At 37.7% G+C, this 12,744-nt stretch overlaps 1 protein-coding gene across 1 annotated transcript in view; it reads right to left on the bottom strand.

Annotated features, from left to right (window-relative positions):
- Window positions 1–6,949, bottom strand: part of LOC140165592 (neuron navigator 2-like) — a 498,228-nt gene extending 491,279 nt beyond the window's left edge. The window contains 1 exon segment of the mRNA XM_072188876.1: window positions 6,875–6,949. The gene's annotated coding sequence lies outside the window, so the exon portion shown is untranslated.
- Window positions 6,950–12,744: the final 5,795 nt, after the last annotated feature.

Raw genomic sequence — 12,744 nt, 5'->3', positions numbered from 1 at the left:
GATGCTATCTGCGGTAAATAGTATACATATGTTAAATGTTGATGCTATCTGCAGTAGATACCAAAACATAAAAAATCAAGCTGAATGTTGATGCTATCTGCAGTAGATACCAATACAAATGTTGAGTGTTGATGCTATATACAGTAGATAGCAATGCATATATTGTGTTGAGTGTTGATGCTATCTACAGTAGATAGCAATACATATATGTTGAGTGTCGATGCTATCTACAGTAGTAGTATAGCAATTATGTTGAGTGTCGATGCTATCTACCGTAAATAGCAATACATACATGTTGAATGTTGATACTATCTACAGTAGACAGCAATACATACATGTTGAATGTTGATGCTATCTACAGTAGATAGCAATACATACATGTTGAATGTTGATGCTATCTACAGTAGACAGCAATACATTTATGTTGAATGTTGATGCTATCTGCAGTAGATAGCAATACATACATGTTGAATGTTGATGCTATCTACAGTAGACAGCAATACATTTATGTTGAATGTTGATGCTATCTACAGTAGATAGCAATACATACATGTTGAATGTTGATGCTATCGACAGTAGACAGCAATACATATATGTTGATGCTATCTACAGTAGACAGCAATACATATATGTTGAATGTTGATGCTATCGACAGTAGACAGCAATACATATATGTTGAATGTTGATGCTATCTACAGTAGACAGCGATACAGATATGTTGAATGTTGATGGTATCTGCAGTAGATAGCAATACATTACATTGATGCTATCTGCAGTAGATAGCAATATATTGGCCTATGTTGTATCATACCAACATTGTTTCATCACAGGCTGGTTCATTAAAATCTCTCTAATGAATCATAAGCAGACAAAGTAACACTTATCCCATTTGTTTTCAGTTGAACACCTTTCATACCCCGAATCACCAATAACTCCAGACATACTATACACATAACTATTGCAATGTATGAATAGAGAATATGAACGTCATGCACCCTGAAGCATTCTAAATTAGTTTATGTTATTAATTTATGGTTCACAGCATTGGAGCCATACTGAAATTATGTCATATTCATCACGTTATGAATTTATAATACTATTATATAGGGTTACTAATCATGAGCTGGCTTAAGTCAGGGATTTTATTTTTAGTGGAAGGAAATATGCTGGTTTCAAAATGCAATGACAAGACATGTGCATTGACAGTGACAGGGACACATGTTAGGGGTGCCCATCAGAATTTACAGTTCTCCATTTATTCAAAACAGTCAAAATGCTGTAAAAAAATATTCTTTGAAAAAAACAGATACATTCTGAAAATCTGGAAAAAGTAGCATTCTGTAAAATAGGATTGTGTTGAATGCTATCAGCAGTAGATAGCAATATGTTTATGTTATTAGCATAGATATACACCATGATATAGTCCACCACCTTCTGTTGAAATTTACGAGGCTGCTGGCTATTTTGCTATAGTTGCTGAAAATATTATTTTTATGTAATTCGAACCCATTTGAACCAAACAAGTATTTGCGAAAGTTTTTTTCACTGCAGCTAATGGGTGGGGCTAATTTCAACATGGCTGCCATTTGTTGCCAATTTTTAAGCCTGTTTAGCTAAAAATCATTGAAAACAGCCTATGTGTGCATTACAGAGATCCCAGCAACAACAGGATATAAAAACAGGCTTGTTAAAACAGTTACGGAACATTCTCCGATCCCTCACATTCGCTAAAAAGATTGTGTCCTGGGCCAGCACTCTTAATTGGATAGTAAAATTAGCCAGCACTCAACTTGGGCTAGCTACGACTCTGATAAAGGAGGTTTCACAATTAAAGCAATTAACCTTCAACATGCTACAGTTGAATCAAGTCTATTACTGACCAAAATGGCATGGGACAATCACTATTTCAGTACAGTATTTTATTACTGGGTGTTGTTCTTGTACTAATATCACTGCATGAAAAGTAAATTTTTAAATGAGAACAAACATGTGTGGTGATTCTTGAGATCTAATTTTATAATTTCAAATTTGAAAGAGAATCACAGGGTTCTATACTTTGAGTCTTCTATAGAGTATCAACTAAATATCGCCGCCAATGTCCAGCCTACGGCACTCAGAGGCTGGCATTCTATAGGAATGCAGCAACATCAACTGTGATCATGATTAATTCATACGTAACTTAACTCGAAATCTTACACACTTGGCAATCCAACCTTAGCACGTGTCTAGCTACTCACACATCAGCCCTTGATTCACTACTGTCCATGTTTCAAAGGACTATACTCAGACTCAGAGGCAGCACCAGGAAGGTTTGGGGGGTGGCACAAGGGAAAAGTGAATGGGGCAAAATTAACCCATTTTGCGCAAAACATGAACATTTTCATAATTTTGGATATTTACTGGGGAAACAGTTCTGACTGGGGAGAATCCTCCTTCCCCTGTGGTGCTGCCACTGACTATATTGAACAATACTAGGCATGTTTGTACATAATAACTACTATGTGCCCTGTACTTACTACTTATCAATACTTGTATAAAATCTAACAGAAATTCAAGGGCAGCAAGCAGTGGGTTACTGACTCCTGGTAAAGCTCACTCCCTGGGCTCACTCCTTCATTGGATAGTATACCGGTAATACTATATGAGCCTGGAAGTAGCCCTAGATGACACCTTATGGTAATTTCCATGCACCCTAAAGAGCCCTACATAGGCGACAAATCACAATGCTCCTACCCTCTACAGAAACTGAATTATTCACTTTGCAGGACACAATGTCAAAATGCAAAACCACCTAAATACTATCCTAAGTACTAAATACGCAATAATTGCCTTTATATATATATTTCGTCCACTTCACATGCACAAGGACCTGCATTTTTGTTGCGTACCCCACTGCCACGACTGCATAGTACATGCTCAATGGTAAGTGCACCATGCATTTCCACTCATTGTGACTCCTTGGGTGATGTTTTAAATCAAGTTCTATCTTATACCATTTACCATTTTTCAAAATAACACACACATTATCAAGAACCACATACTGAACTAAAATAAAAACCAAGTATTTTTGTAATAAGTCAAAGCATTTTCCATGTAAATCTTGCATGTCCACCAATAAATAAAATAAATCTATATTATATTATGAAGTTGTTGTAAAAAAATGTGGCTTGTCCGCACATAGGCATGGTGACTGAAGGTTAGTGCAGTAGTGCTGTTATTGTATCCCAGGTATGATTCACACAATTATGACATACTGATGCAAAGGATTTAATCTTTACATAATATTTTTGAAGAGGGCATCCTGGGAGGGTATAGGAATTTGGGGTAAGGAGCAAACTGCCTAGATTGTATTCATTTTCAATGCATTTTGGTATTTGAAATATATGTATCACTATCATAGAAGCTCACATCAGTTCTGATCTGATAAAATGTGCATACACATTCTGCTGATAGAGAGGGGTGATGTGGGTGTGGATGGATGTTAAATGTGCTATAGTTATGCTTATTTTTATAAAATGTGTGCATAGAAATGTGTTTTCTTTATCATAATTTTTAATAATTGTATCAACGAAAATTCCATGGATTGCATGCATCAGAGAAATAGCGATATAATTTTCTCAAATTCTGCACTGAAACTGAACCATACTGAATCCAGTACATAATTATGCATGCATTACTTGTATGTTGATTATTTTGGCTGCTACAATACCCTAAAACATGTGCAACGCATGTGTGATCAACTCAGGAAAAATCCTTTTAATAGTCAAAAATGTGCACCAAATCTATAGTGTCAATGTATTTCAAAACAGATGACATGCAAAGTGTTTTGTCTTCCAACACATTACTGCTGCTTTTTTTCAAACTTGTATTGCAGATTTTGATAAAATGGTTCTGATACATAAGGTGGTATTACACCCCCTGATAACTTTTGTGACTAATTTTGCATTTTTCTCAAAAAATAACTACACACTGGTAACAAATGTTATGTAAATTAAAGGGGCAAGGAATCCAATTTAATACTTCACTGAAATTTCAGTGATTCAAGACAAGTGGTTCATTATATATGTTAAGAAATGAGGTATATTCTAGCGGTACCTCTTTTCTTATCATAAATAATGTACCACTTGTCTTGAGTCACTGAAATTCCAGTGTACATAGTAACTGGATTCCTTGCCCCTATAAATTACATAACTTTTGTTACCAGTGTGTTATTATTTTTTAAGAAAAATGCAAAAATAGTCACAAATTAATCAACAAATCAGACCACACCTCTTAAGTGATGATTTAAAGAACCAAAGACAGTAATTTACAGCATATTTCAGTTAAATTGATTTTCACATTTTGACATCTCTCAGGGAAAGGTGCATCTTCTTACAACAATTGAGCGGCATGTGCTAACTCCTACATAATTCATATTGTTCATTTATTTGTTCATTCATTCAATTTAATTCATTCACTTGTTTATTCAATTCATTCACTTTTTCATTTAATCCATCTTTCATTCATATATCGACTAGTGTCGTAATATCCTTATCGACTTTTAAGGGGTACTACACCCTGGCCAATTTTGTGCCTATTTTTGCATTTTTCTCAAAAATTATAGCGCATTGGTGACAAGTAAGATATGAATATTATAGGGGCAAGGACTACGTACCACTACTGCACTGAAAATTCAGCAACTCAAGTCAAGTAGTTATTGATTTATTGACCAAATATTGGTTTTCCCTCATTTTTGACTGTAACTCCACAACTGTTGTCTGTGCTGAAATAAAATTTCCAGTGCAGTATTTGTAGTCTTTGCCCCTATAATATACATATCTTACTTGTCACCAATACGCTATAATCTTTGAGAAAATGCAAAAATAGGCACAAAATTTGGCAAGGGTGTAGTATCCCCCTTACGTTGTAAATTAGTTCACTGTATTGAATTCATTGATATCAAAACAGAGATATATATAAAAATAGCAATTGTTTCACCAATTTGGAATGTGATATTTATTTTTGTCATCGAATGAATGCTATGCTCATGTCTTTTCCTGATATACAATAATACATCTACCCTCCCACACAAATTTTGAGCATGAACAGGAAGGTGTAATTACACCACACACTGTACAATTAAATATTTATCATCTGGTATCATCGTCTAATCCAACTACAATGTATTACAGAAATAATTAAAAGTGTACAAAATATTCAGTGCTTGAAACCTGAGCGCAAAACTCTTTGAACAGAAATCACACTATTAGTAAATGACCGCAGCTATTTGTCATGCAGTGCACTGTTTGAGACGGGCTCATTAATGTCAGGACCTGTAATAGAACTTGGTAGACACACCCTAAAATGAGACACACATATAAATATAATTTCTAGTATTCACAAAATCAGGCCAATGAATAGTGAATTTGAAGGTACAGGATTGCAAGTGGGTGGATGGAATTATTACTGTACAGGCAATCTGTTGTCACAACATCTATTAGTTCACCCTGATATAAGGTTAGAACAAAAGTTACAAAACAATAAAAGGTCAAAAGACTACACTTCATTCTTGGCAACAGAGTACCTCTACTGCAATGGTGCTTCACAGCTACTACGCTGTTACTACCGAGTGCATGTACACCCTAACCTTTTGTAGGTGACGTTGGTACTACAGTCACCAAAGTACCACCATCAGCCACCATCCTGTAGATACCTCTGTAGCCAAGTCTACATCGGTACTCCAAATTCAACCAATAGCAAGGAATCTATGTGATACAGCACGATCGATATGTATGGGAAAAATTGTTGTGATGTGATTCGATAATTCAATGGCAAAGCGTATTGTGTGAGACATCAGTGGCGTAGATTTCTTTTTGACATTGGGGGGAATGGGGTTCGAAAAAATGTCTTGAAGTATAGCGAATCAAGCACCTTTTGGCGACAGAATAAGATAATTTACGCACGAAAAATTTTGCCATATTGAAGCTAAATTGATGAAATATGGTGCAAAAGTGGAATAAAATCATGCGAAGCGCAGAAAAATTGCACTTTGGGGCTAAAATGGCCAATATGAGGTTAATTTGGTCAGAAACCCACATACAGGTGTCAACATTGGGGGATGATTGTATGGACCATCCCCCTGGCAAAATATTGGGGGATAAATCCCCCATCCCCAGGATCTATGCCTAAATCCCGGGATCTATGCCTATGTGAGACATTCTGCATGTGGGCGAAGCTCATTAGATCTATGTTAAAGTATGAAAGTGCGCATGTCTAGACTGCCAATCAAAATTCAGTACAGTGTCAATGGAGCAGTTTTGTTTGTGCTGATCATGTGTGTGATTCAGTTTTCTGCAAAGTATAAAAATGCATCTTTAGAAATGACCGACATTGTGTGTTCTCGAGTGGGTTTTAATTAGCGACCTGACATACATTTGTATTGGTTCGATCAAGCATTGAAATGCTTTCAACTTTTGTACTGGATCGTTCAAGTTTTTCAATGACAATGTAAGTGCCTCTGCACTTGCCCCAAGAAGTAAAAACAGATACTATGGCCAGAGTTCCTAGGCTTTGTTGACCCACCCCATTTTAGAGGGCCAAAACTTTTAAGAACCTACTATTTTTCATCCCCTCCCCCCTCGATCATGAACATGATAAATTGAAATGAAAAGGCCTGTCCTGGGGCAGTTCCAATAATTCCAACACTCACAGGTGCTGTGTTAGTGTGTATGTGTTTAATGTGCATTCACATAGCTGTCGGTACAAAAAATTTGTAGTTACTACAACTGGGGGGGGGTAAAAACTGCAAAGAACCGAAACAATGAAACAACATCACAGTCACACACAGTCACAGCAAACCAATGGCAATGCTAGGCCTGCCTATTTCTGAACTTACCAAGTCACAGTGGTTGCAATGCAGTGTAAAATGCGGGTTTGAAATACAACAAGAAACCCATAAAACAAGTAACAATCCAGGACTAATAATCCGCCTTCCTACTTGTTTATAATAATGCAAAATTTAACTGACACATTTCACATGTGCATGTGCAGCAGTGTGGAAAATAATAACATTGCAGTCTTCTAGAAACACTTAAATTGTTTAATGTTTGTTGACCAAAGATATTGAAACAATATAATACAGAAGCTAGTTGTTTTTTTAAGAGAAAAATTACCGTGTACAGTAATAAACATGTACGCAACGATTAGTTTCGATGTAAAATTGTTAAAATCTAATATTTATTCTAAATAATTTTGTGTGAACAAACACTGTCCTTCACACAAAATACGAGGGCGCTATTGCAGCTGTTAAAATGTGCCAGGCCTGAAATGTGCCTAAAATATGCCCTGAATGTGCCAGGACAAGCCAGGTGTGAAGCCCAGGTGCAGCTAGCCTATAGTTCACAAACACTTGTTAGGGGGGCCTTATGCAAAAAGGGGGGTCTGAAACATTTTAACCCTCCTAAGGGAGGGGGCCTGAAAAAAATGACCACAAATTTTCCTGGAAAAATTAAGTTTATATGCTTTTCTATGGGTTGACCCATAATTTTCAAGTCAAAAGGGGCCCTGAAATTTTTGAGGTCTGTAAAGGGGGTCCCCGAAAAATTTTCGCAATGAAATTTTTTTTGCATCAGCCCCCCCCTTACAAGTGTTTGTGAATGAAAATCCCATAATATTTTTAAATAATAATGTCTCTTAATTATTGACATGGGCTGATGAAAATTAACATGTGTCAAAATATTGTTCATTAATTTTACTTTTGAATTTTAATGAATGTCGTTGTAAACATGCAATTAGAGTTTCTTTGGACATTAGAGTTCACTATATCAATACAATAAAATGTTGGCCATGCTGACTTTAAAACCTTGAAGTTGAAATGTTGTTTTTTATTGAATATTGAGAATCGAATGGAATTGAATCCTGGCAAGTGAATTGAATTTGAATTGAAATAAAAAAACCCGACTCGAAATAACACTTTATCCCGGCCCTGAGTCGGGCCCTGAGTGGTGTCAAAGAAAAAAAAGGCCTGGCCAAAAAAAGGAGGGCAAACGATTTTTGGCACATATTTGGGCACCATTTCGATAGGAAACATTCAATAGTCAATATTTTATGCTCGCTGTGCTCACATCACATGATGATATAGACAATTGCATGTTTAAATTGGGATTTCCTCAAATCTGGCATGATTCATTGACGTCCATCTCTCTCTCTGTCACCCCCCCCGCACATACGAGCAATGTAACCATATGTAGCCTACGTAACCGTATGACAAAATAAGCGAAAATAGTAACTAACCTTTTGCACAAGATTGGCAATTTAAAGAGGATTGGTCATTGCTCACTAAAACGAGGCTAGTGTATGGACAATATAAGTGTGCTCTTTCATTTAAGGGGGTACTACACCCCTGGCCAATTCTGTGCCTATTTTTGCATTTTTCTCAACAATTATAGCACATTGGTGACAACAAGTATAAGATATGCATATAGGGGCAAGGACTACAACTACTGTACTGAAAATTCAGCAACTCAAAGCAATTATTTATTGATCAAATATTGGTTTTCCCTCATTTTTTACTGTAACTCCACAACTGTTGTCTGTGTTGAAATAAAATTTCCAGTGCAGTCGTTGTAGTCCTTGCTATAATGCTAATATACATGCGCTATAATTTTTGAGAAAAATGCACAAATAGGCACAACATTGGGCAGGGTGTAGTACCCCATTAATGACATAAAATTTGAACAATACTGCAAGGAACACTTGAAGTTTTGACTTTTAAAACCTACATTTTGGTCAAAAATGTGCTTGGATAGGTAGTTTTCAATAGATTTACCTCATAATTGCGTTATCTGTTGACCTAATGGGGAAACGTGTTTTTAGGGGGAAGTGTTAGCTTTCGTTTGAAAAAAATTCTGATTGAGTGAAGGGAACTCTTGAGGTTTTTACAAAAACTAAAAAGAGTCCTATTTTCCACTAGATCTCACACAGCTCTTACGATGCTATGCACTCAACCATGTAGCTATAACACAGACTGCGTACTAAAAAAAAAAAGTGCAGTGATTAGTGCGTAGCGCACTATAGTGCGCTACGCACAGGCACAACGCCTAGACGTTGATCCACAAGCCTCAGCACACTTTACAGGTTGTCGCTGACCACTACGGCCCACATCATTCCACAAACCATTAAACAACAATTCAGGGCCTTTGCTGCTTCAAGAGCGCACACCCTAGGCATTCCACAAATAACCATCGCAACCAGGATCAGCTCCCCGGGTTTCGTACGGGTTACAACGAGACAAATTTAGCAGTAAGTTCCTTGTCCAGGGGAATTTCAAGTTAACTTATACAATTTTTTCCACACGAGAGCGTATAGGCACCATTCGAACCCGCAACACTTGCACCATATACTAGTAGTCGAAGCTAGACTCGCTGTGCTGGAAATATCGGTGTGCTCGGGTGTATCGAGGTGGGAACTGCATGTGCGTATGCATTTCTGCCCCCTTCCCACTTCCAAGTCAAAAACCCAAAAATTACACTCATTTCCCTTTTGCGGCAATTTTGATTTTTATTTCCCCCCTGACATTCACTTTTGCCCCCATGCCCCCCCGAAAAATAATTCCCGGTGCCGCCACTGCTCTTCTCTTTCCATGTCACTTGCAGAGGCCATGCACCTGTAACACCACACTAAGCGTTAACTCTTTTCATGTCATTATTGGATACAACGCTCTGCAGGGTCTATTGTTCTATTGTTTCCAATTAGAGCGCTGACATATTGGAAAATGTTGCCAATCAATATGCATGAGAGTGTACATTCAACGTCCAGTTTTCGAAATTGGGTGACTTGTGTTTGGCAGGTGTGAAATACATCTGACTGGGCGTTTTAATTACGTAACGAATAAAGGCATTGACATCATCGAATGGCTGCCCAGTGCTGTTACACTTTATCACTCCCTCGCTCTCCTTGTTCCCTTTCACCGTCTCTCTCTTGTGATGTGCCCTGAGTAATTTAATTTAATTTGATTATTTAACTTTGTTTACAAGCTGAAAGTATGTCATGAGATGGGAAAGCCCCTTGTACGTGCAAGATAATGGTGTGGAAAGTCATTTTTGGAATTCCCCCAAATTATTGTAAACAAAGTCAGTTCTATGTTTGGAACTTGGAAAGCCCCAGTTCATTATTGCACCATCAGGAAAACCCCCTAGGAAGTGATGTAATGTGAATGTGTATATTAATCTTGGGAAATCCCAAGATTGCAGCAATGTTGTGAAAATGTGATTGAAGTAATGGTTTATTTATAGATGATGGGTTTTTGCATGAGTACTGATATAAAAAGCTTGAGGCTTTTGTGGGACTTTACAGAATGCCATGGGAGATTGAAAACTCCACATGTGTGTGATGGTAAAAAAAAAAAAAAAAAAAAGTACATTTTAACCAGTTTATATAGCCAATAATTGAGCTAATTTTAATACAGCAACGAAGAAGACAGCGAGCACACAAAAGTGCTCTTCCTCATCAAAGGATTAAAAGTTCTTCTGTCAAATTGCTGGAGTTTGCTGGGTTTGTGAAGGCCACGCATCTGTCAAAAACAGCGGAGCTGTGTTAAAGAAACCTGTTCCCTGGAAAAGAGTGGTTGGTGACAGAAACACCATTTTGGAGAAAGCAGCGCAAGGAGATATATTTGTGGAGATAGCAGCGCAAAGGAGATTGGAGGAAGCATCATCATTTTCGTATGAGGATTTTATGTGCAAGGATTTATAAATGCAAGTGTACGATGGAATTCGCTGATTTTCGCAGAACAAGTGAATAAGGATATATTACATCAGTCGTCCAGAACATTGCAAGAACTCTAGGATCACCAACAAGAAGACAGCTGGTTAAGTACTGATATAGTAAAACTGTCATTGTGTGATTTTATTGTATATGCGATATTGTTATTATATGTACCAATCATACTCTGTTTTCAATTAAAGACTTACATTTTGTTAGCTTAAACAAACAGTGTATTTGTGTTGTGCATTCGTGTGAGTTCGGGAAAAAGGTGATTTTGGCCTTGAGTCAAGTACGACTCGTAACACTCTCATTCCCATCATTTTCCTTATATTTCTATTTATCTACTTGTCTTTATTATATCTTTTCATTTCTCCCTTCCTCCAGCCCTCTCTCATTCTCCATATCCCCTCCTCCCCTCTTCCTCCCTCCTCCCCTCCCAAAACTTCTCACAGGGGTGAATCTGCCCTTCCCAACCCCCCTCCCTCATTGGGTATGCCACTATTTCTATACCAATCTCCTTCTTAAAATAAAATTAAATGGAAATTTCTTAAAAACAACCTTTATAGGCCTATACTTATGCTTACATGTATATAGCGATTACCATTATAGTGTAATATAGATATGTGGAAATGGCAGCCTTCATACATTCTAATGTGTAATCGATCAGCAAGAGCATTCAATTTATTTAAATGAAGCGCCTAAAGTCAGGTGGGTGGTAAAGATGATTGCATCGACAGCTAAAGCCTCCTTTATAGACTTCAGACCCACACAAGCACACATTTGGGATACGTGGGAACAATGGTACCACTTTACACATGACTGCCCTTACACATGACTGTATTGTGGTCACTTATTGATACTCGCCTGTTGTGTAGAGCGTTAATATGATGCCAGATCAGTGACCAATTTAATGGCGGAACCCCTTTGTTCGAAACAATGGTACCACTTTTATGAATAGCCTGTCGCAACTTCTAATCGGCATCAAACGAACAAAGCATTATATAATCTATTGCGACTCTATTTCTATTAAAAGCTCTTTGATTGGATAGCCCAAGACTCGCATACAAGTGCAATGGAAAACTACGGGAGTAACTAAGGGCCATGCGGTTCGCGTTTTTAATTTCAAGAAGTCAGGATCTTGTGATCACCACAAATCCTGACTTCTTGTGTTCCTGACTTAGAGGGTTTGAAATAAAGACACGTCCGCAGACACGCTATGAGAGGACGTAATAAATGTGTCAATTAGAAATTTTCGCTTGACAAAACCAGTCAAGTAAGTTTTTACTTGTAACTCTAATATTTCGTCCTACACGTCGCACACCGACATCGCCTGGCTAATAATTACTTTGTCAGCAGAGATACTAAAATAAATACACGCGAATTTGCCGTGCACGAGTTTGATATGAGAAGAAAATCTTTGGATACCGGGATGAAAATGATGAATATCTCCGTAAATGATTTCGTATAAAGAAACCAGATGTGGTTCCTTGCACATGAATATATATTTTGAACAGATATGATAGTCGTTAGCTTGCGTCTTGAGAGTAGCTTGCGTCTTGAGTCAAAAACTGACTATAATTCTGATAAGTGCCGAATTATATAGCGCAGTGTATAGGCCAATCGTGGAGGTAATCTAAAAGCATGACCTGTAGCAGCTTATGGCCTACCATGCTCCACTGACACACAGCGAGGTCATCAGCGAAGATATCGGGGCGATGACACTGTGCACAGTGTCATCGCCCCGATATCTTCATGGCAGAAATCGCCATGGTAGGTTGAATTCACCGCCACGCATGGCCATTTTGTATCGACCTGTTTAATAGTTTTGAGTCGCATAATGGGCCGAAGGACATCTGACTAAGGCTATACACCTGACAATAGCCCCGATTAGCTCGGTGACTGACCTCGCTGTGTGTCAGTCGAGCGTGGTATATACGCCATAGATCATATGCTTTTAGATTACCTGCACGATTGGCCTATACACTGCGCTATATAATTCGG

The sequence above is a fragment of the Amphiura filiformis genome, chromosome 12 (assembly GCF_039555335.1).
Source record: "Amphiura filiformis chromosome 12, Afil_fr2py, whole genome shotgun sequence".
In the NCBI taxonomy this organism is placed as follows: domain Eukaryota; kingdom Metazoa; phylum Echinodermata; class Ophiuroidea; order Amphilepidida; family Amphiuridae; genus Amphiura; species Amphiura filiformis.
Note: the sequence above shows the minus strand (reverse complement) of the source record. Positions and strands in the feature narration are given on the sequence as shown.